At 57.1% G+C, this 23,674-nt stretch overlaps 1 long non-coding RNA gene across 1 annotated transcript; it reads right to left on the reverse strand.

Annotated features, from left to right (window-relative positions):
- Positions 1–11,413: 11,413 nt before the first annotated feature.
- Positions 11,414–12,943, reverse strand: LOC138848720 (uncharacterized). Its single transcript, XR_016229700.1, has 2 exons — positions 12,482–12,943; positions 11,414–11,820 (listed from the first exon to the last, which is right to left on the reverse strand). It is a non-coding gene; the product is annotated as an uncharacterized LOC138848720 (long non-coding RNA).
- Positions 12,944–23,674: the final 10,731 nt, after the last annotated feature.

Genomic DNA, 23,674 nt, shown 5'->3' on the forward strand with positions numbered 1-23,674 from the left:
GCTTTACATGTGGCTGTGCGGCACTGGGTTCACGGGAGGTGAGTGGGTCGGCCCCGTGCTCCCGCCGTGTGGCCGCTCAGTGAGAGCAGGACAGAGGTGCCCCAGCGCCTCCCACCCGCCCACACGGACCTTCCTGGGTCTCAGTTTTGGTCTCCACTTTTGTTCGTTTTCCTCATTGTCGCTCTTCTATTTTCAGATCCTGGGAGCCTTCACACATAAACTGTTCCACAGGTGTGTCCCTACACTTTGTCGGTGGGACTTTCAGGACCGCAGCAGCATGAGATACAATGAACACATGGACTTTATTTTAAGGTCAACATGAAGGAGAACAGAAATACAATGTTACGAATGAATCCGAGAGCAGGTGTGCAGTAGGAATGTGCTTCGCTGCAGAGCTGGACTCGCTCAGCAGGATTGGCTGCAGGTTAGAGCCTGGGCTTCCTGGGACCCAAAGCAAAAAGCGAAAAGCTCACAGCCAAGCCGGGCAGCGCCCATGGAAGCGGATCTGTGGTCCGGAAGGCAGCTGCTCCTGGCCGTTTTTCGTCGCACATTCTGCCCTTGCCTCTTCTGTCTGAGGCTCCAAATGCCATCTCTCGGTGAGGGGCGAGCGTGTTTTCATGCTGCTCTTCCCATTGGCGTTGCTGAGCCATCATCCTCCAGCCTGCTTCCAGGAGCAGTCTCCCCGCTGGGTGCATGGCCGGCAGCTTCTCCTTGGTGCCCAGGCCTCCCGAGGCTTTGCTGGCTGCTGACCCTCCTTGCTTCTGCTCAGAGCCACTGCCCTTCCTCCGCGGGGGGCTGTGGGCAAACGGGGGAGCAGCTGCTGGAGCTGCTGGCTGTGTTCCATGCGCATCTGCCTGGCGCTGGAGCAGCTGGACACAGGCGAGGAACTCCCGCGCCGCGCCCCTGGCAGCTGCGAGGAGACAAGGCAGGGAACTGGGGTCTCCCGTCCTATCCACCTGCTGCCACTACTGCTGCCTACAGACAGGGCTATGGGGAAGCCGCAGCTGCCTGCTCGTCACCAGGAGCCAAGGCAGTCCCCGGGCTCCGGGACAGAGATGGCAGCTCGGGGCCTCGAGACGGAACACATCGTGCCTCGGTAGAAGCCAGGGGAGCGCCGTTCCTTGGAAAGTTCCCTATACCATCGGGTTTTACTGTGTTTCTGTCTCTTAGCCCACTTACCGCCCACTCATGCATCCCGCGCCTGTTGGTGTAAATTATTTGAAGTCACAGAAAATTTCAGACAACGTGAGAGGATGAAGGGGAGAGGGAGTCCTCGCCAGGCACCAGGAGCCTGGCTGCCGAGAAATGAGCCCAGCTCTCCGTGAATGATGCCATGGCGCTGTCCCTTCTGGGACGAACTTGTCCTTGAACTTCATCGTCTCCATCTGTCGTGTGCGGGCTGACAGGCTGGCTCTTAGGACGATCAGAGTTCCCATCAGCATGTGCGCTGGCACGTACAACTCCACTGCAAGGCTTCACCCAGACAGCTGGTTCCTCGTCACAGGAGAAGGAGGCCTGCTGAGACCCCTGAAGCCCCTGGGCAGTGCCGAGGCAGACCTCAACTTCGAACATCATAGTTCATGGCGCTGCCTCTTCCTGGAGCTGCCCACAGCCTGACCAAGGCCGGAGAGGCTGGAGGCAGTGCCAGAGAGGCCGTCGGGAGCAGGAGGCAGACGGACAGGAATGGACAGAGCCTGGTCCCCAGTGCAGGCCCAGACTGGAGCCACTCCTGGGTTGCTTGCAGGCTTGGGAGGTGGGGGGGGGTCTCAGGCCCCCGTGCCCATTTCCCTAGCTGTGAGAGGGTGGCCTGGAGCCAAATGCTCTCTGCTGCAGCTCTAAGGCGAAGCGTTTAGGGGTCTCCTTCCTTCCTGACAAAGGCTTTTCCTAAAAGCACCACGTTTTGCCCAGAAACATGGGCTTTGGCCCCATTTCAGTTCTGGGGTGTCCCTGCCTCACCCTGCCTGTGCAAACTGAAGGGGCCAAAGCAGAGATAATAAAACGTGATGCAGAGAGAACCAGCCACTAAATCCCTCACCCCCCACAGAAAATGATCACCAGCTGCTGCTCGATTCAACGCCGCAGCTGGCATACGGCAGCGGAGTGTTGGGGAACGTGACACACACTGCGTGCCCGGCCAAACCGCTCCCGGAAAACCAGCCGAAGCACAGGTTTGCCATAGCTGCCTGTGTGCTTTTGCTCAGAACATTGCAACACAAAGACCCGGCGGACAGGCAGTGGGCGGCTGGTACATTTCGCCCTGGAGTTGTGTACACGTGGTGCCTTCAGGGCACGCAGAAGGGAGGTGGACAGGGCGCTTTTATCGCAAGAGCCCGAATTTGATCCCAGATCCCAGGTTGATTTTTTTTAAGATTTATTTAATATATTTGAGAGGCAGAAATGCAGAGAGAGAGAGAGGGAGAGACAGAGAGTTCTTCTGTCCACTGATTCACTTCCCAGATGGCCACAACCATCAGGGCTGGACCTGGCCAAAGCCAGGAGCCGGGAGTTTCATCTGGGTCTCCCTTGTAGGTGGCAGGGGCCTCAGCGCCTGGTCACCTTCCGCTGTTTTCTCAGGCCATCACACGGAGCTGGATAGGAAGTGGAGCAGCGGAACTGGAGCATTGCAGGCAGCCGCTTAAGCTGCTGTGCCACTCACCAGCCCCTCGTCCATGGAGTTTCACTCACTAAGCCTTTATTTTGCATGTTCCGTGGGCCAGGCGGTTTGGGAAGTTTCTGGCTATAGAAAGCAGTAAGACAGGGCTTGTGCAGTGAGAGAACTCCAAGCGCAGCGTAAGCGATGAGTGTGGGGGTTTTAATAAAATGTGGGACCCTAGATCAGAAGATGGTTGGGGTGGGGGTGGGGCTTAGAGGAAGCTTCTAGAAGAATCTGGATGGGCCAAGGGCTGGCTAGTTTCTATATGTAATGTATCTTCCCTCTCTGTGATGGAGCCCCTTCCCCTCCTCTTGTCTCGGTTAAGAAATTGGTTGCTACCCTAAAATCATGAAGACACTTTTTTGGGGTAGAGATGTCACTTCAGGACTGTGTCTTCCACAATTAGGGCTCTCACACACCGGGGCTTCCTTCTAGCGTGAGGAGCGGAGACCCAAGGCCAACTACTGCCTGAGCAGGGGGAGATGACCAGGCTGAGGGCGCGGGGGGCTCCCGTGTTCCACGTGGGCATTAGGAGTCTGCAGGGTTTGACTGCGGCCTGGACCAGGTTCAGGAGGTGCCTGGCACAGTCTCCTTTGCTTCGGTGTTTTTTTTTTTTTAAGATTTATTTATTTGGAAGTCAGAGTTACACACAGAGAGGAGAGGTAGAGAGAAAGAGAGAGAGAGAGAGAGAGAGAGAGAGAGAGAGAGAGAGAGAGAGAAAGAGAGGTCTTCCATCCACTCGTTCACTCCCCAGATGGCCACAATGGCTGGAGCTGTGCTGATCTGAAGCCAGGAGCCAGGAGCTTCCTCTGGGTCTCCTACGTGGGTGCAGGGGCCCAAGGACTTGGGCCATCCTCTACTGCTTTCCCAGGCCATAGCAGAGAGCTGGATTGGAAGTGGGGCATCCGGGACATGAACCAGCACCCATATGGGATGCCGGCACTGCAGGTGGCAACTTCACCCCCTATGCGACAGCACCGGCCCTGTAAGCCCATCTAGACTTCCAGATCTCATCCATCCTGGCTCTTGGCCGCCCTCTCTCTTGCCCTTGGGAATGCCACGTCCTCACCATCTCCATCACTTGCTGTGGGTCAGAGTCCCTGGATGCCACTCCGACTCTGCCGCTGGTTACGTCATGGCCTCTTCCTCCCTGTTGTACAAGCACTGCCGCCCGGCCTGTGACCTTTGGAGACCTGTACTGTGCTGCTGACACTGGGATCCAGGTTCCCTATCCGCGTCCTCGCTGTCTGTCTTGGCATGCAGAGAGCAGCTTCCACGGAGCTTGCCTCCCTTCTGTGGGATTCTGCTTCTCCTACAGACCAACACATCTGCAAGCCCTCCTGTGGTACCTGAGAGCCCAGCAGGACGCTGCCAGTGCCAGGACCCACTCCAGGCACCCCCTTCCCTGAGATGTTAGATCCCAGCTCTGCCAGGGACACCCTGGGCTGTCTGCTTCACTCTGTGCAGGCTGGGGCTTCCCCCAGCTTCCAAGTGCCATCCTGGGTCGGCTCCGTCTCCCGTGGTCCTTGCCCGGGTGTTGAATCCCGGAGGGGGAAGCTGTCCCTCATCCCCCTTTGTACCGCGTCTTCTCGTTTCCCACTCTGCAGCCTCTGGCCCTGCGGATGCTCTCCTAGCTCCTGCTGACGGAGGTGGGCGAGGTCCTGCGGCTCCTTCAGGGGGCAGGCCCATTGCAGCCTAACCCTCGTTACCCATCTGTGGCCAGGAAGGTTGGCAGGATGTGGGAGTGCGATGGAAGTGGATCAGACCCCGCTGTCTTGCCGGGTAGAGGTTTGGACAGGTGAAGGGAGTGCACTTTTCTAGGGCATTGCTATGTGCCGCCCCTGCATCTCAGGGTGCAGCTTCCCAACCAGGGTCTGGGCTCCGGAGGGCACCGGCCCCATTGCAGATGAGAATTTCCCTTCCTCTGGAGAGCTGCGACAATGACAATTAACTCGTGCATCTGATTCTCAAATTTTCTGTCCCCGAGAGCGTGTAGCACTCACCTCTGGGGTCTGGCCTCCTTGTGATTAGCATACCCCTGGAGTTTCTGAAGTGCAAGGCTGTGCTGTGGCCCGTGTGTCCCTGCCTAGCCCACGACTGAAAGCTCTGGCAGTCACAGTGTGGAGTGCAGTGCCCTTCGTGCTTCTCTTGCTGGGGTATTCGTGGCCAGTTGGCCCGCAGGTGATCAGTCCCCCCAGCCTCACCCGAAGACCAGCTTCTGTAGACTGTCCAGGGACCAGCTGCTGAAGCCCGGCCCCTTGGAGCCCACTCAGCGTCACATCAGAGAGCAGGAAGGCAGGCAGGCTGTGTCCCATGTTTCAGTCCATCTGCCATAGGGCCAGAGCGAAGGGCCCCACGGGTAGCTCTGGACTCAGCGTTGTCCTGCCTGAAGCCCTGCATACCTTGCAGAGACAGGCTGCTCCCAGGGGAGTGAGAATGGCTCTGTGAGAGGCAGCTGGGCCTGGCTGCAGGGTCTGGGGCAACTCCTGGAGATGGATGCAATGATGCAACCGAGCTGTCAGTGCTGGTGGGGGCTCTCTGCCTGGAATGTGGGGCTTCCGGCTGGCGTCCGTGCTGGGAGGGGCCGGGGCCGGCCAGGCCCGCCTCGGGATCATTGCTGTGGGATATTTTGGGAGAGAGGCCAGGGCGGCTGGCATCTGGCCCATCTGACCAGGGGCTGCACGTGGCGTGCGTGGACCAGACCGCTCCATGCTCCGGAAGAGAGTGTTGCTCAGTTCTCCTCTGAGACTGAGGAAAGACGGGAGGACACCAAGTTCACAGCCAAGGACGAGGTCCTCTTACGAGGAGTGGGGAGTGCAGAATCAGAGGAGCTTCCTGGAGCAATCGGAGTTTGGGTTGTAGAAGAAATGGGCCAGGTGGGCCCTGGGGGAAGGGTCAGGGTCCGAAGCGGCTCTCGTGTTGTACAAGTGATGCTTGCTATGGCCCTGTTAACTTACGCAGCAGTAAGATTGCCCAGGGCAGGAACGATGAATAATGCGGTGTCGGGGGCTGCATCCCGTCCCCGGATGCCAGGTTGCTGCCTTTGGAGACAGGTCCGAGGGGCGGGCCTCACTGCAATAGGACTGGAGTCTTTCTATGAAAAGGAGGAGACGCCAGGGAAGCACGTGCCCGGAGAAGGCCGTGCGAGGACAGCGCAGGAAGATGCCCTCGGCAAGCCAGGGAGACGCCTCGGAGGAGTCCCGCTCTGCCAGCACCGTGCACGGCGGGGTGCACGGCGGGGGCAGCTCCTGAACCGCTGGAGAGCAAACGTGTGCTGGGTGAGCCCCCTCCCCCGCCCCACCCCCATCCTGTCCAGTCCCTGGTGCTTTGTTCTGGCAGCCCCGCAGGCTGAGGCACTTAGCGATCTCTGACACATTCCAGGCACACGCGTGTGTCTCGGCCCGCGGGAAGGGAGCGTGAGATACGGAAGGGGCGCTCGCTCAGGACATGCGGATGAAGGAAGAGAGGGAGGAGATCCAGGCCAAAGCGTGGAAGCCGAACAAGTCCGGTGGAGACGGAGCTTGCCATTGCGGCGGCTCCTGCGGGGAGCGGGTCAAGGCGACCTCCTGCATCTGTGATGTTTCGTCCGCTCAGCTGGCTTTGCAGTGCGTGGCCGCTGCTTCTGTTTGCTTTTTTGTCTTGATATCATTGTGTCTGCCTTTAGTAGTGTCAGGAAAAACACGGGAACATTCTTCTAAGCGACACGATCAGTTTCTTAGTATCTGCTAACTCTGCCTGCCGAGGTGCCGCGCCGGGAAGGGAGGCACGATCAGGCAGACGCTTGGCTTTCTTGTCCTCTCGCTGCCATCGGCTGAGGCGCCCTCTCTGGACTGGCCCCGCCTAGAACTCCACGTGGGCTTTCTTTGCAAGGTGACCGGGCCGCAGGACTTGTGAATTAAAGGACCTGAGCTGTCTTTGGCCAAAAGATGCACCTTTCACACGCGGATCCTTCGTGGACTGTGCTGCTGATTCTGTCACCTTGTCCCTGCAGAGGGTCTCACCCTCCATGACGTTCAGAACAACACTGGGCAGTGGTCTGGGTGGTCCTGTTGCCCTCGCCCGTCCCAGCCCTCGGTCTGCTGAGGAAGGTCGGTGCCATGTACAAGCCATCCAGTCGGTGCTGCATGGTGGAAGCAGCCTGAATTACCCAGATCCTGCCTGGCATTTGTCAAGTCCTACAATTACTGCTCCTCCACAGACTTTACCAACAGAATGGATTCTACCATGCTGAGAGGGAGACAAGTTCATTGTCCAACATTCTAGCATCCTGTGGTCCTGGGGTGCTGTGCACTAAACCACACCTCCAGGCAGCCCACGGGGACCGGGTTCCACGGAGGCACTGGAAAGCTAAAGGTGGCTGCAGTGAGTGACAATGGTAAAACAGAGCGCACGCTCCCAGGGCGTGGGACGGAGAGGACCTGAGGTCCCCTTGAATGTTCGTCCCCCAGGCTTCATGTGTTGGAATCTGCACCCCCACATTTGTGTGTGGATGGTACTTGGAGGTGGGGCCTGGGGAGGTGACTTGGATGGCAGGAGGTCCCCAGGGAGGGACCTCTGTGTTGTCAGAAGCAGGAGACAGACAGGAGCTGATACACGCTGGCCCCGCCTCCCCTGGCTGCTCCCTGTGATGTCACGGCGCAGGGCACGTGCCATGCCGTGCTCTGGGAGCTCCCAGCCCTCAGTGCCGTGAGCCGAGTCGGCCTCTAGGCTTTGTGGAGAACTCCGCCTCAGGAGTCTCGCGGCAACAGGAACAGACGGCCACCCGCTCTGACTGCAGAGCCGAGGGTGACTCAACCAGGTTTCCACAGCCGTGGAAGCCCCGCCAGGGTTCCGGTGGTGGGGAGCCCGGTGGTGCACGGTACAGGAGCAGGTACCAGCCTGGGGCGGCTCCAGAGAGCAGGAGGAGGCGGGTGGCCACGGCCAGCCAGTGGCAGTGCTGCAGACCAGCCTCAGCCCCTCCCCGCCCTTCCCGGCTCCGGGGAGCTCTCCTCCAGCTGAGATGTCATTGAGGTGTGCTGCGAGCCAGGAAGGAGACGAGACTGGACTGGACGGGGAGGAGGTGTTACAGGATCACAGCGTCTGAACACACGGCACGGCAAGGCGACTTTTCCTCTCCGAATCTGTGGTCTCTTGTGACGTTCACGGAGGCTTTGCACTATCTGCAACAAGTGTTCTGAATTGCAGCGGCCCCCCCGGCCCTGCAGGCCTGACTCAGCCGGCAGGGCGCTGGCTCAGCAGGCAGTGAGCTCAGGGCCTCTGTGGGCAGCTCCTCCGTTGTGGAGAACACAGGATCCAAGCCCATCAGCTGGAGAAGAAAGTCCTCCTCTTTGGCAGTGGGAGTCTGAGACAACAGAGGGTGCGACGGCCCAGGCCACATGGGGGACGTGTTACTTTTGGTTCAGTGGGAGGGGATTCGGCACAAAACAAAGCAGCAACAGGGGTCAGATCAAAGCCCTCGGTACTCTGTTCACAGGCGCAACGTACATGACTCAGAACTTACAAAATGATGTGATTTTCTCTTAAATAATGATTGAAAACTGTTTTATAAAGGAAAATCTGAGCTTTCCTTAGTGAAACCTGGAACACCGAGGGCTGCATTCGATTTGTAAGCACAGAGAAGCCTTTCCGTTCGCTTCTTGTTTCCAAGGGGATTTTTCCCCAGGACTGCATTGCCTATTGGATGCCGCATCTCTAATTTTGAAGACCATATGTTCTAGGTATTCGGGTGAGATCTGCTTTGCAGACCCAGTACCCATTGTTCCCAGAGCTCACATGGGAAGTGCTGGTGCTGCTCGCTCGGTACAGACATCGCGTGTGCTGGGGACGCCACCAAGGACGCTCTCGCAGCCTCACTCGTCTTCCACGGCCAGACGGCATCATCAGTGTCACCTGCCCTGTGCGGAAAGTGAGACTTAGGGAGCCTCAGACCTGCTCCCCGTCTGCCAGGCGCCTGTAACCGCCGGCCTGCCGGCCCACCCAGGGAGGCTGGTGCTCCTCTGCCTGGCTGGCCCTGCTCTGCCTGGCTGCCAGGCCTGTGGCTTTCTGCGCATGGTGCGATTTCTCAGGGCCCCTGCCCCAGTGCCACCCCCTGTGTGTACACCCCGAGGACAGCTGGTGAAGGGGGTGGCTCTCACCCCCAGCTAGCTACTGCCCAGCAGACTTGAATCAATCAAACGGGCGCCTCTGATCTCATCGATTAGGTCCCTTGGACAAACAGCCTTGAAAGATCTCTTCTGAAGACAGAAAGATGGGGAAGGAAGAGGATCTGCGAAACTCCAGCCCTGGCTGAACTCTGCAGAGCAGGAAAACCCCCATCAGCCTCCACCGCACAACAAACTGGCTGACCCTTGATTACAGATGCGTGGAGGCCCTGGGCAGAAAACACAGCTAATGCGTGCCAGACTCGACCCACGCAAACCGAGAGATGATCCGTGCATGCTGTGGCAAGCCACGGAGTCGGCCCCACTCTGTGACACGGTAGCCAAAAATGAGCCGGCCAGCAGCGGCGAGCGCTCCCTTCTCCACGTCCTGGCCGGCGCGTCCCGTGGTTTGTCTCCATAACGGTTGTCCTAGCTCCAGGGAGATGAAGCCTCGCGTGGCTCTCTGCATTTGCCCCATGGCTGACAGCTGGTGATGTGGAGCGGTCTGTCACGTGTTTGCAGGACATTTGTATTTCCTCTTTAGAAAAATGTCTACTCAGGCCTTCTGCCTATTTCTGAACTGAGTTGCTTTGTGGTGAAATTACATATATGAGTTATATATTATATAGTTCAGTATTAAATGTAACTTGATATATTTGCATACAGGACTCTAAATAGTGATTGCTGTGGCCAGGAAGGTGGGAAGAGGGGCGATCTCTAAATGGGTGAAGGTGATGGATCTTCGTGCTCCACGGACCTGTAGGGCGACTGCAATGCTTGGGCATGCTTGATTTACTTGGTGCATATTTGTTGATATATTGCACTATACCCATATCATGCAGAGTGCTTAGGTTAATCCAGATTTTTAAAGTGAGTTAAAAAACACACAAAAGCAGGTGCCGTGGCTCACTAGGCTAATCCTCCACCTGTGGCACCGGTACTCCGGGTTCTAGTCCCGGTTGGGGCGCCGGTTCTGTCCCGGTTGCTCCTCTTCCAGTCCAGCTCTCTGCTGTGGCCCAGGAGTGCAGTGGAGGATGGCCCAGGTCCTTGGGCCCTGCACCCCATGGGAGACCAGGAGAAGCACCTGGCTCCTGGCTTCAGATTGGCACAGCGTGCTGGCTGTGGCTGCCATTTGGGGGGTGAACCAACAGAAGGAAGACCTTTCTCTCTGTCTCTCTCTCACTGTCTAACTCTGCTTGTCAAAACAAACAAACAAACACACACACAAAGTAAAATTCATGTCTCTCAAATGAAAAACTGAAATAAATAAACCTCCTCCCTCCTCTTTTTTTTTTTTTTTTTTGGACAGGTAGAGTGGACAGTGAAAGAGAGAGACAGAGAGAAAAGTCTTCCTTTTACTGTTGGTTCACCCTCCAACGGCCGCTGCGGCTGGCACGCTACGGCCAGCAAACCGCGCTGATCCGATGGCAGGAGCCAGGTGCTTCTCCTGGTCTCCCATGGGGTGCAGGGCCCAAGCACTTGGGCCATCCTCCACTGCACTCCCTGGCCACAGCAGAGAGCTGGCCTGGAAGAGGGGCAACCAGGACAGAATCCGGAGCCCCGACCGGGACTAGAACCCGGTGTGCCGGCACCGCAAGGTGGAGGATTAGCCTAGTGAGCCGCGGCGCCGGCCCCTCCCTCCTCTTTTTCCGCCATCATTCTTCCTCCACCCAGAAGTATTTTGGGGGCAGTTACCAATGGATCGAGTGTGTGTCAGGAGTTGTTGATGCGACAGCCAGCACAATCTTGCATGGCTGACAAGCGGGTGAGGGAGACGGGTGTTAACAAACAGGGCGGCCGGGTGTGGCGCTGCGGCTGAGATACCTAGGATCCCCACAGAGCACGGGGCAAGGTGCCTAGAGGCACAGCAGATAAACAGCGGACAGTGATGGCCACGCGTGACACAACCCCGCAGAGCCAGAGAAGACACGGGAGAAAGAGGCGCAGAGGAGGTGGGGTTGCTGGCCAGGCTGCCGACCTGCAATGCAGGCCCCGGGTCCTTCTGGCTGCTGAGGGACCGCACACACGGGGGCTTCACCACTGTGCAGCCACATCTCAGGGCTCTGGAGGGCTGCGTGCAGGTGCGTGCGGGTCCCGTGCAGGGTGGGGGCTTGCTGCCCCACAGCCTCCCTGCCGGACAGCAGAGAGAACAAGCCAGCTTTCTGTCTTCTTATAGGGACACTGCCCTCACCATGGGGCCCGGCCCTCATGACCTCATGACGTCCCAAAGGCCACCCCCCACCCCCGACATCGGCACACACAATGGCAGGGCCACAGCAAATGTCTGGCCGGTTAGAGGAGAGCAGTAAGGCGAGCGTCCCGTAGACGGCAGGACCTGCGGCTGGGTGGGGGCGGGGTGACCACGGGCCTGGGGAGGCGGGAGGCGGAGGGGGGTTGAGAAGGGAGGTCTGGGTCTGGGGCTCCTCCTGAGCTGACGTCTGACTCAGGAGGAGCTCTGGTCCCTGTGTGCAGTCAAAGGCACATCACACAGCGCGGGGCTGGCTCAGGGCAGTGGATGGGCCCTCTGGCCGGGGAACCCCAGGGAACAAAGGCCCAGGCTCGGCCAGGGCACCTGAGCCTGTCTTCCTCCCCGACCCAAAGGAGTGACTCAAATACACTCTTTATTATTATTATTACTATTATTATTATTATATTTGCTCTTAATTAACAATGTGAGTGGCGTGCCTGTTCTCGCATTGCCTGTCAAACTAATGGGAAAGGTAAATAGCCTAGGATGTGGGTTATATTATACTACAGAATATAAGATAAATTAAAGCAATTGAGATGCGAGACTGTGGTGTGATAACGCTGTTTACTGATGATCCGTGGTAATGACGCACGATGAGACAGACTCGGACACATCGATGCGGATTGAGACTGGGTGTTTTCTGCTGGGTTTCCGATGCTGATGTGGCCAGCGGTGATCCAAGGGCTCGCCGTCATGACCAATCTCCAGGCGGTGGCTGCTTTGGCTTGTTTATTTTCAGTTGAAATTCCACGTATTGTGAATTTCTCCTTCAAGCCAGTCTGGGAGAAAAAGTTTAGTTTCGATTTGAAAGCGAGTGAAGAGAAAGACTTCACACTCAATTAGGGACTCGACAAACTGTAGGAGAAATCTGTTTAGAAATAACACAAAATGCTATTTTTAGCCGGGAGATGGCGTGGTCAGGATCGCTGGCCCACCTGCCCCCAGCCAGGGCTTTCCCATCTCCACCCGCACTGAGCGGGGAGCATGAGACCCCAGCTGCACCCAGCGCATCCCCGGACTCCGTGGAGAGTGCAAAGAGCAGCAGAGGCCTCGTGGAAGATGCGTGAGCCCTGCTTCCGTACCCAGATGCGCGTCCTCTCATTCCATTCCCACGTGCAGTCCTGTCACCTCAGCCCTGGAGCTGCTGGACGGTGGCCAGCGACGCGAGAAGCCACAGGTCTGGAGATTCCAGCCGCCAGAGCCAAGCAGTTGCTTTTCCTGGTTGTCCCTTTTCATCGGAAGGGGCCGCTGGGTGCGGCTCCGGTTCTGGGTCTGCTTTTGCCCTACATAAAACCCTGTCTCCTTCACCCTGTGGGGTGACCACGTTGTCCCCTAAGCTCCTCCTGCAATGCCAGGGCCTGGTGGGGGGGGGAAGCTCATGCAAAATCCTGGTTTCATTCCTGCTCGGCTGCTGTCATTTCGCAGGGAAGTGACACTTACCTGCCCCCAGGCACCAACTTATTTTAAGCAAGGGATGTCACACTCTGGAGTCATTACACGTCTACGCTGTCCCCTCCAAATGCTGGAGGCAGAACCCAAGAACCGCATTTCTGAACTCAGTGTGCGATGTCACTGGGGCTGAGGTGGCACAGTCGGTGGCGGTCCCTGGGGCAGAGGCAAGCACTTGGGCTGAGGGACCCAGCTGCAGAGTTTTGTTATGCAGCTCTGAGCTGCTCCCCAGAGACTGCAAAAGTCTCAAGCCGCCAAACAAACGGGCGTGGGCATGTCCCAGCCTCGCCTCCGCAAGACGCGGTTGGGAGCCTGCTCTGTCTCTGGCTCTGGATTGCGCTAGTTTCAACATCAGGAGGTAAACAGCTGAGATCCTCTCCATGCATCCAATTTCAGTTCCTTTTTACGGGCCTGTAATTTACTTAAACAGACTTCAGCTCGTCTTGGAATGACTCCGTGCGGCCAGAAAGCAGACGGACGTGTGAGGTCCACGGATGCAGCCGCGTCTCTGAGAAGCCCACGTGTGAGCGCACGCACACGCGTGGTGCCTCCCGCAGCAGCGGCAGCAGGGCCCAGCGTTGGCTCTGCTGCTGTTTCTGCCCTTTGTCATTGCTGCCGTAACTGGGCCCGCTGTCATCTGCTAGGAATATTTACGCACTCGGCCCGCCTTGGCCGGGCAGGAGCGCACATCTGGAGTCTAGACTTGGCGGCTCTGGGGGCAGGCCCACAACGCAGGCTCGGCGGCCCCAGGGCTCCAGCGCCCGGCGCCTGGCTCTGTTGACATAGCTGGTGGGCTGCCTCGTCAGTCTCAGCCGCCTGACCCGCGGTCCCCCGGCAGCCGCCTGCCCCTGCTGTCACCTTGCTCTGACTGTGCACTTCTGATCTGCCCCCGGGGGGCTCCTACCTCCTCTGTACACAGGGTGCTTGGCCCTAGGAGATGGGAAATAGGGACTGAAGCCAACTTGCAACCAGAGGCTGGGGGAGCCCTCTCCAGAGACGGCAGCTCCTCTGAGTGGAGGAGAAGGGGTTGTGAACTCTGCTGAGCGCAGCAGAGAATCTGATGCAGGCAAACGGATGCTGACTTGCATCCAATTAATTTTTTTTTGACAGGCAGAGTGGACAGCAAGAGAGAGAGAGACAGAGAGAAAGGTCTTCCTTTGCCGTTGGTTCACCCACCAAGTGGCCGCTATGGCCGGTGTGTTGCAGCCAGTGCACTGTGCCAATCTGAAGCCAGGAGCCAGGTGCTTCCTCCTGGTCTCCCATGCAGGTGCAGGGCCCAAGGACCTGGGCCATCCTCCACTGCACTCCCGAGCTACAACAGAGAGCTGGACTGGAAGAGGAGCATCCAGAACAGAATCTGGCGCCCCGACCAGGACTAGAACCCGGGGTGCCAGTGCCGCAAGCGGAGGACTAGCCTAGTGAGCCACAGAGCGGCCCCAATTCATTTTTTAAGATTTATTTGAAAGGCAGAGTTACAGAGAGAAAGGGAGAGGACACAGAGATCTTCCACTCACCGGTCGTTCACTTCCCAAATGACCACAAGAGCTGGGGCTGGGCAAGGTTGGAGCCAGGAGCCAGGAACTCTATCCGGGGCTCCCATGTGGGTGGAGGGGTCCCAAGGAACGGCAGGAAGCCGGATGGGAAGTGGAGTAGTGGGGACTGAAACTGGCAGTCCAATGTGGGGTGCTGACTTCACAGGCAGCGGCTTAACCTGCTGCACCACACGCTGGCCTCTCGCCTTCCATTCTTGCAATCGGCTGTCTCAACAGACAAGGGGCCTGAAAGCTGTCCTGGGTTCAAGTTCATCGTGCCCAGCTTCTGGAGAAAGGTGATGGTTTCATCAAGTTGTTGAGAGGAACTGGAACTCAGGCAAGGTAAAATGCTCCATTCAGCGCTTCCAAATGGACAGCGAAGTGAAGTCCCTTCTTTGTAGCACGCAGACCACACAGCCGAATGACAGAGTGACGCTTGGAACCAAGGCATGAGGAGCCACCGTGGCATTTTTTGGGGACAGGGGCTACTTGCTTCTCCGTGTGTGGGGGGGCAGGGTGGGAGCCAAGGCGACCGCAGCCTGCGGAGCCGCGTTTCCTGCTCCTGTTTCTCTTCCTGAAATGGACTCTGATCACAGGGTTGGTGATGTCTTGAGTGAGGCAGGAGGCGTGGGGCGCTGAGGCGCCCCTGCCCTGTGGCTCAGCCCCGGGCTGCTTCTCTCACACTGGGGGGTCTATTTTATCCCAACAGTGGGTGGCCTCTCCACGTGGCTGCCAAGGGTGTTATTCGTGTAGGCACCTTGTTACCTGTGTGTCGACAACGTGACACCTGAATATGTATCCTGTGAAAATCATCACCGAGGCAGGGCTTGGAGAACCCGTTTCTTCTAGAAAATCCACTCTACAGTGGAGAGGCCTGCAAATCGCGGCAGCCCAGAACACAGCGCTGTGTATCTCATGGCAAAGGAGAACATTTGACCACCAGCTTCTCGCAGATGACATCTCTCGATGCCTTCCATGACACACATGCGTAGAATTCAACAGCGCGATTTTCTTTTCAAAATCAGGAACAGGGCCCGGCGCTGTGGCTCACTTGGCTAATCCTCCGCCTGCGGTGCCAACATCCCATATGGGCACTGGGTTCTAGTCCTGGCTGCTCCTCTTCCAGTCCAGCTCTCTGCTGTGGCCTGGGAGGGCAGTGGAGGATGGCCCAGGTCCTTGGGCCCTGTACCCCATGGGAGACCAGGAGGAAGCACCTGGCTCCTGGCTTCGGATCGGCACTCATTTGGGGAGTGAACCAACAGAAGGAAGACCTTTCTCTCTGTCTCTCTGTCTCTCTCTCTCTCTTACTGTCTGTAACTCTACCTGTCAAATAAAAAAAACCCTAAAATCAGGAATATTGATCCGTCTCTGCAATCTTATCCTGAAATCCCCTGGTGTCAAATCTGTCACCACTCTCATGTGTTCCTGTCTCAGTCAGCTTGAGCTGCACACCAGGGCCTTAAAGAACAGTGTTTTTTTCTCATGGCTCTGGTTCCTGGTGAGGGTGTGGCCGCCTTCTCCCTGTGTTCTCACATGGCAGAGAGAGAGAGAGAGAGAGCGAGCGCCAGCTCTGGCCCCTTCCTCTTCTTATCAGCACCCTGATCCAAGCTTCGGGGGCCCCATACCCATATTCTCGTCTACCTGGAACCAGGCCTCACCCTCCAATGCCGTCCCCCTGAGGTGAGGGCCTCTGCATGTGCCTTTGGGCGGGGCTATGTCCAGTGTGAGCTGACCACCATGAACCCATCCCTGCAACGGAGATGTCCAGCCCTCCCTTTCTCTCCTGACCCTGACACAGCACTGCGCCCTCGTTCTGGGCACCTGCTTCCACCCGCCTCTCATTCCTGCAGAAGGTGGTGGGTCTGACACGAGGATAGAACATTCCGCCTGAGGTCATCAGAGACTTGCAGGTAGAAGACGCGTTCTGCACTTGGGCTTTGCGGGAACGTGGAGCAGTGGCCGCAGGTGCTCCAGGCCGGGGAGGAGTCTCGTCCCAGCCTGGATGAAGGAGGGAGGGGTTAGGGTGCGGTGTAGGCAACCAAGTCACCCACAGGAGCAGGGCTGCCCGTGTGAGACACCTGGATCCACAGAGCCAGTCTCCTACGTGCTAGAAGTGCGCCTTCCGTTGCGAAGCTCCAGTGTTGTCCCTCGTGTCATGAGGACACAGACGACACCTACCTCTTGGTGCACAGAATGTCACCATCGCACTCCTCCCCAGTCAACCAAAGAAAACCCCAGCTAAGCACGAACCGAACAGAACACGCTCTCCACGCTCCTTGCCTGCTGGGCAAGGCCCAACTACAGAGGTCTCCTTGCATTTTGAGATCTTACTTGTGATGCTGTTTTTAGTACAATTTTTATTAAAAACTGGGATAAACTAAAGCATCTACAGTAGCATCCAGCAAGGTGACTGCCTGCCATTGCAATGCAGACAGGTGCTTGTTGCTAAAAGAGATGTTTGGCCGTTAGCAGGGACCAACAATCAAAGAGACAATTTATCTTTATTTGGGGTTTAGTCTAAGCAGCCATCATGTTCCAATTTGTTAACCAATAACAGAAATCTATCAGGTTAACCAGATTCAGCTTTTCAGTTTTTAACCACATGAAGGTACATTCACGCAAAAGGCTGACTTATGCTTTGCTATGCTTAAGCATCATTAGCTTGTACAATTAGCTGTATAAATGGATTTTAAAAATTTACCTACTTCCAATGTACATCTTTTAATATTTGGGGTTCTACTTTAGACTGATGGATGTGGCATATTTTTACTCTGGGGACAAATAGATTTGTAACACTTAGAGTGAAAACCTGTAGCACCAAAGCCACTACTTAGTTTTACTTCTATTTCGATTAAATGAAAAACTTAAACTTACGTCCCTAGGCCGGTGCCGTGGCTCAACAGGCTAATTCTCCACCTTGAGGCGCCGGCACACCGGGTTCTAGTCCCAGTCAGGGCGCCGGATTCTGTCCCGGTTGCCCCTCTTCCAGGCCAGCTCTCTGCTGTGGCCAGGGAGTGCAGTGGAGGATGGCCCAAGTGCTTGGGCCCTGCACCCCATGGGAGACCAGGAGAAGCACCTGGCTCCTGCCATCGGATCAGTGCAGTGCGCCGGCCGCGGCGGCCATTGGAGGGTGAACCAACGGCAAAGGAAGACCTTTCTCTCTGTCTCTCTCTCTCTCACTGTCCACTCTGCCTGTCAAAAAAAAAAAGGAAAAACTTACATCCCAGTGAAAAGGATGCAGTTGTTTTTCTCTTCTTAGTCACCAGAATTTGCCTGTGGGAAGCCTGCAGTGTGAATGGTGTGATGTCATCAGCCATTGCAGAGTCAGCAACTGACACTGCCGTGAGTGTGGTGTGTATGCATGGATGCATGTGTGTGTGTGCAGGAGTGTGGTGTGTGTGTGCAGGTGGTGGTGTGTGTGTGTAGGAGGTGGTGTGTGTGTGTGCAGGAGGTGGTGTGTGTGTGTGCAGGAGTGTGGTGTGTGTGCGTGCAGGAGGTGGTGTGTGTGCATTTGTGCATGTGTGTGGAGTGTGGTGTGTGTGTGTGCAGGAGGTGGTGTGTGTGTGTTCGTGCATGTGTGTGTGTGTACAGGAGGTGGTGTGTGTGTTTGTGCATGTGCGCAGGAGTGTGGTGTGTGTGTGCAGGAGGTGGTGTGTGTGTTCGTGCATGTGTGTGCATGAATGCATATGTGTGTGTGCAGGAGTGCGGTGTGTGTATGTAGGAGTGCGGTGAGTGTGTGCATGCAGGAGTGTGGTGTGTGTGTGTGCAGGAGTGTGGTGTGTGTGTGCAGGAGGTGGTGTGTGTGCGTGCAGGAGTGCGGTGAGTGTGTGTGCAGGAGTGTGGTGTGTGTGTGCAGGAGGTGGTGTGTGTGCATTTGTGCATGTGTGTGGAGTGTGGTGTGTGTGTGTGCAGGAGGTGGTGTGTGTGTGTTAGTGCATGTGTGTGCAGGAGTGTGGTGCATGTGTATGCAGGAGGTGGTGTGTGTGTGTTCGTGCATGTGTGTGCAGGAGTGCGGTGAGTGTGTGCAGGAGGTGGTGTGTGTGTTCGTGCATGTGTGTGCAGGAGTGCGGTGCGTGTGTGCAGGAGGTGGTGTGTGTGTGTTCGTGCATGTGTGTGCAGGAGTGCGGTGAGTGTGTGCAGGAGGTGGTGTGTGTGTTCGTGCATGTGTGTGCAGGAGTGCGGTGCGTGTGTGCAGGAGGTGGTGTGTGTGTGTGCAGGAGTGTGGTGTGTGTGTGTGCAGGAGGTGGTGTGTGTGTGTTCGTGCATGTGCTGTTAGGTCTCAGTACGGTGTAGGCTGATGCTTGTGGATGAAGGCGTGTCCGAGTCTTTAGGGACAGATAGCAGCGACGCCGCTGACGGTTTTCCGGCTCGAGGATCGGCAGTATTGTGCACTGTGACAGGTTGCACTGTCCCTGATTATGGTCTTGCTTTGGATGGAGGTCTTGCCACAGTCACAGCAGGAGCTGGCTTTGAGCCAGGAGTTGCTCTTCCCAGGGGCTGGGTTCCTTCTGAGCCTGATGGAGAGGGTCCAGGCGTCCGTGGCGATGCTGGCTCGCACCACGCTTCAGCTGTGTCACGCTGGTCTGGCACGCGGGACGGGAACATCTTCATTATCAGCAGCAGTAGCGGTGGCAGCAGCCTCTGCTTCCCTGTGGTTGGCCCACCCTGGTGCTGGGTTTTCTTGTTTGGAGCTGGGACCCGTCCACTCCTGCAGCGGCTACTCCCAGAGAGGCCAGGGCTGCTCACCCAGAGAGCAGTTTAGGGAGGAGCATCACTTTACAGAGCCCTGCACCGTCACCACAGGGCCGGGACGTGGCACCTCCAGCCTTCTGCCCGGGGCTCGTCTACCAGCCCTTGCATCCTGCTCTTCAAAGGGACTGAAGAGGCCGTTTTCTTAGCCCCACGGGACACCATGGGGACGTTATTAACCCCGTCTGTGGTGTGTCACACACCTCTGAAAGTCCTCGCTTGAATGCGTCGGTGAAAGAAAGAACAGAGCTGTGGTGATCTCAGAAAACGCCACGAGGCAGGATGTGGCCCCCTGCCCCTTCTGCACGAGGAGCTCACGGGGTGCGGCGCCCAGCACAGCGCCTGGCAGGGGTGCTCGGGGAGTTCAGCTGACTTCGCCTCCTCCATTGATGGACCTGCCTGGGTGCAGCCTCACGGCTGGCCTCAGGATTAGCAGGTTTGAGCCGTGAATATGAACTGGTGAGACAGGTCCTGGGATTCTGATGCTACGCCAGGAAACGCTGCAGCCCCCACACTGCCTGGGCCCACCCACGCAGAGGGCAGGTCCACTTCACCACCACCTAAAGGGGTCCTAAGAGCGTCTGCTCACCGGGAGCCCAGCGCACACCCAAGACCCCTGGGTGCTAGACAGGGAGCCCACGGGCCCCGCCTTCTCTCCATTGCCATTGCTGAAGGTGAGCTCTGGTTCCGGGGCTTCTGATCAAATGCACTTGAATCAGCAAAATCTAAAGCTGGTTTAGAGCATCCTTAGTGGGGTTCCAAATCCTTTAATTGGGTAAGTAGTTCAAATAAGAACAAAAATGAATTTGGAATGTTCCAGCATTTCCAAAATTCACAAATTTTTAAAATTATCTTGTTGCTGTTAAATTTATTTTATTTAATTGGAAAAGAGAGTGAAACGCAGACAGGAAGATCTTCCACCAACTGGTTCACCCTCTAAATACCCACCGCAGCCAGAGCAGCTAAAACAGACTGACACCAGGAGCTCAGAACTCCGTCCAGGTCGCCCACCTGGGCGGCAGGAACCCAGGGCTGGAGCTGTCCCTGCCTGCCTTCCAAAGTGTGCATGAGCCAGGAGCTGGGGCTCAAACCAAGCGCTCAGACTTCGGATCCGAGTATCCCAAGTGGCGCCTTAATCGCTGCTGGGGCAAGCCTGCCCCTCGGCTCATCCACTCTTCACAGGTCTTAGGAGATGCGTCAACTCCACTTTACAAACTAAAAAAATGAAGCTCAGAGAAATTGTGCTTAGCTGAAGAGAAGCTCCCAACGTTTCAGTAGGTTTTCTGTTTCCCTCCACTACGTCGTCACGGCACACAGAGGCCCCCATGGCGTCACTAAACCTGGGCTAACGGCACCAAAGCTGCAGCTCTTTCCTCCCGGTCCCGCCGCAGGACGCGCCCCGGCCCTGCTGTTACACGCCCCCACCACCTGCTTCCTCCACGCGAAGTGCCGCCGAGACAAGGGGGTGGAGGGCAGCTCCTGGGCCTGCAGGTGCAAGGAGCAGGAGCAGGAAGTGAGCTCCGGGTAGTCAGACGGCCGCTGGGAACCCGAGTTCTGATCCCACCCATGTCCATTTTCCAGGGGTGTACAGGTTATGTCCACTTCCCGGGATGCTGTCTCCTCTGTGCGAAAGGGGCGGCGTCTGACAGTCACTCCTGTGAGTCAGCTCTAAGCCCCGCCTGCCTGTCAATTGCCATAGACCCTGACTTCTAGATTCTTCTTCATCTCAAACCATGCCCTTCCTACCACGTCTCCCAAGCTCAGCTTTGAGAACTGTGTTTCTACAGAAAGGCCAGATGGAGACGCAGACCCTCGGCCCTTGAGAAGTTCCGGCTCCGCCACTCCTGGGCTGGCTGACCCTGAGCCACAATCACATCTCTTCCTAAACTGGGAAGTGAATAATATTTTCTTTGTCTTAAGATTTGTTTACGGGGCTGGCGCCATGGCTCACTTGGTTAATCCTCTGCCTGCAGCGTTGGCATCTCATAACGGCACCAGGTTCTGGTCCCGGCTGCTCCTCTTCCAGGCCAGCTCTCTGCTGTGGCCCTGGAGTGCAGTGGAGGATGACCCAGGTGCTTGGGCCCTGCACCCCATGGGAGACCAGGAGAAGCCCCTGGCTCCTGGCTTTGGATCGGCGCAGCACCAGCCATAGCGGCCATTTGGAGGGTGAACCAACGGAAGGAAGACCTTTCTCTCTGTTTCTCTCTCTCACTGTCTAACTCTGCCTGTCAAACACACACACACACACACACACACACATACACATACAAGATTTGTTTACTTGTCTTGAAAGTTGAAAGTCAGAGTAACAGAGAGAGAGAGAGGCAGAGAGAGAGATCTTCCATCCACTGGTTCACTCCCCAAATGGCTGCAACAGCCAGAGCTGGGCCAGGCCAAAGCCCGGAGCCAGGATCTTCTTCCAGGTCTTCCCTGTGGATGCAGGGGCCCGAGCACTTGGGCCGTCCTCTGCTGCTTTTCCCAGGAGCATTAGCAGGGAGCTGGATGGGAAGTGGAGCAGCTGGGACTTGAACCGGTGCCCATATGGGATGCTGGAGTCTCAGGAGGTGGCTCTACCCTGTAGGCCACACTGCTGGCCCTGAATACAACACTTCCTAAGACTATTCGGGGGAATGTAGTGAGGGATAAATGCAATGTTTATGGTCACATCCAGCTCCCAAAAGGGCTACAGAGGCTTTGATAATTGCGATGCCATTCACTGTCCTCTCAGAGGGCTCTTTCTCGGCCCAGGGGCAAATCCTGATCACCCTAGGGTGGTGCTGGTGACCCTTCGGTTTCTCATCCCTTCTTGTGGCCGGATGGGATTCCCAGGGATGTGAGAAGACCTCGGGGGAGGGGGAAGGATTTGTTCCTGGAAACGGAACGGCTTGCCGGCTGGGGAGGCTCTGTGGCCCGGGCCCTCTCCCTCTGCCTCAGAGCTCTCTGTGAGGGGCAGTGTTGGCGGTCACAGCAGCCACTGGCAGAGGGGGGTCTCCTGCCCCCATGGGAGAGGGAAGCAGGAGGGAGAAATGGCCTGGCTCCTGTCTGGTGAGCTTCAGTGCCGACCTGGGCTCTTGCTCTCTCTCTCTCTCTCTCTCCTGCCTCTAGTCTTATTTCCTATGAAATGATTCCTCGTCTGTGTGTTTCAGTCACCGATGGCGGGGTGGTGTCACGCACCCCCAGAGCGATCTGCCCAGCCTTCGTCACGTGAGGCCAGGCGAGCAGGAGAGGCCAAGCGGACGCTCCGGGAGTCTGCGTGGTTGCCATGAACAAGCACTGGACTTTGCCCTGAGCTTCCTGGCTGCCAGGGACAGCGAGGGAAAACATTCAACCCAAGTTTGCGTCCCTCCCAAGACGCAGAAGTAGGAACCAAGTGTGTTTGAAAAGCCAGTTCTCACGCTCGGCCTCAGACAGGGGCCTCCGAAAGGGGCAGTGGGAACCTTCCTCCTGCTTTTACATCAAAGGGAATCTTTTTTTCAAATAGTAGCTTTTATTTTGTAAAAATTAATTGACTTAAAATAAGATCGCTGTCACTTTGTCTTCACTTGGTTTTGTGCTCCTGATAACGTTTCTTCAGAAGATTTCAGGAGCAGAGACGACATTACTTTGCATTTTTTAAAAGATTTATTTTGTTTATTGGAAGGCAGAGCGACAGAGAAAGAGGGAGTGACAGGGACAGGGACAGAGAATCCTCCACTGGTTCACTCCCCTAGTGGCCACGACAGCCAGAAAGGCACCAGGCCGAAGCCAGGAGCCTGGAACTCCATCTGGGTCTCCCAGGTGGGTGCAGGGCCCAAGCACTTGTGCCACCCTCCACTGCCTTCCCAGGCCATTAGCAGGGAGCAGGATCAGAAGCGGAGCTGCGGAGACTTGAACCAGTGCTATTATGGGATGCTGGTGCCACAGGAGGCGGCCCAGCCCGCTGCCCTAAACACTGGGATTAACGTTGTGACATCCAGTCACGCTGTTCAGAGCTGCACGCATTGGCTCAGCGAGTGTAGACAGCATCCTCAGGTGAAGGAGGTGGAGGCAGAGGGAGCCGGGCTCTGATCGTCCGCGTGGATGGACTCTGAGGCCGAGGGGCGGAGCCCTGGCAGCAAATGCCTGCTGACTGCTGTGGGCCAGTGTGGCACTGATGGCCGGGCGACTCACACTCGGGCTTGCATCTCACCTCATTTCCCGGAGCCCGCCTGACCCCGGCTTATCACAGGTGCAGCTGCCTCCCTGGTCCCTGCTGGAGAGCACCCGAGGTGGGCGAGGCGGCCGTGGAGGGAGGACGGGGCTCTACCAGCACATTCTGCAAAAATAAAGAAATCTCACTTCACCTCTGAACATTTGTGGAGAGTTTAGGAGACGAAGAAAAGCTGTCATCTGTGAACAGGCCAGCCGCAGTGCTGAGACACAGACTCGGAAGGAGGGGCTTCTGGGCGCCGCAGGAGCCCTGCGTGTGCTGGACCCCGGCTCAGGCAAGGGCAAGCCCATCTGCAGAAGGAGCCCTGCCGGGAGCTTGCTCCGGGTTTTGAATAAGGAGACGCGGTGGAGAACTCAGCCGGATGCTGGCGCTGATGAAGTGGCCGTGTGCAGGGCCAGCGGCAGACAGATGGTCGGGGCAGAGAGGGCTCCCGCGTCTGGATCTGCAGTGGCCAGAGGAGCTGCTGTCCGCTGGGGAAGGCAGAGCCCAGGCAGCCGCGGGGGCCAGGCCTTCCTGCAGGGAGAGCGAGCGACAGAGGAGGGAGGGAGGCATCGCAGGGAGGGAGGCATCGCAGGGCCCCACGGAGCCTTGCTCCTCTGAGGGCCCCAGCACCTGCTGGGGGAGCTCTGGGAGACTACGCAGGTGTCAGAGTGGGGCTCCCGGGGGGTCTGGTTCTGCTCTCCGCCCTGTGAGCCAGGGCCAGGCCATCTGCTA

Source organism: Oryctolagus cuniculus, chromosome 2 (genome assembly GCF_051225735.1).
Source record: "Oryctolagus cuniculus isolate XC-2025 breed Fujian yellow rabbit chromosome 2, ASM5122573v1, whole genome shotgun sequence".
NCBI classification, from domain to species: Eukaryota; Metazoa; Chordata; class Mammalia; order Lagomorpha; family Leporidae; genus Oryctolagus; species Oryctolagus cuniculus.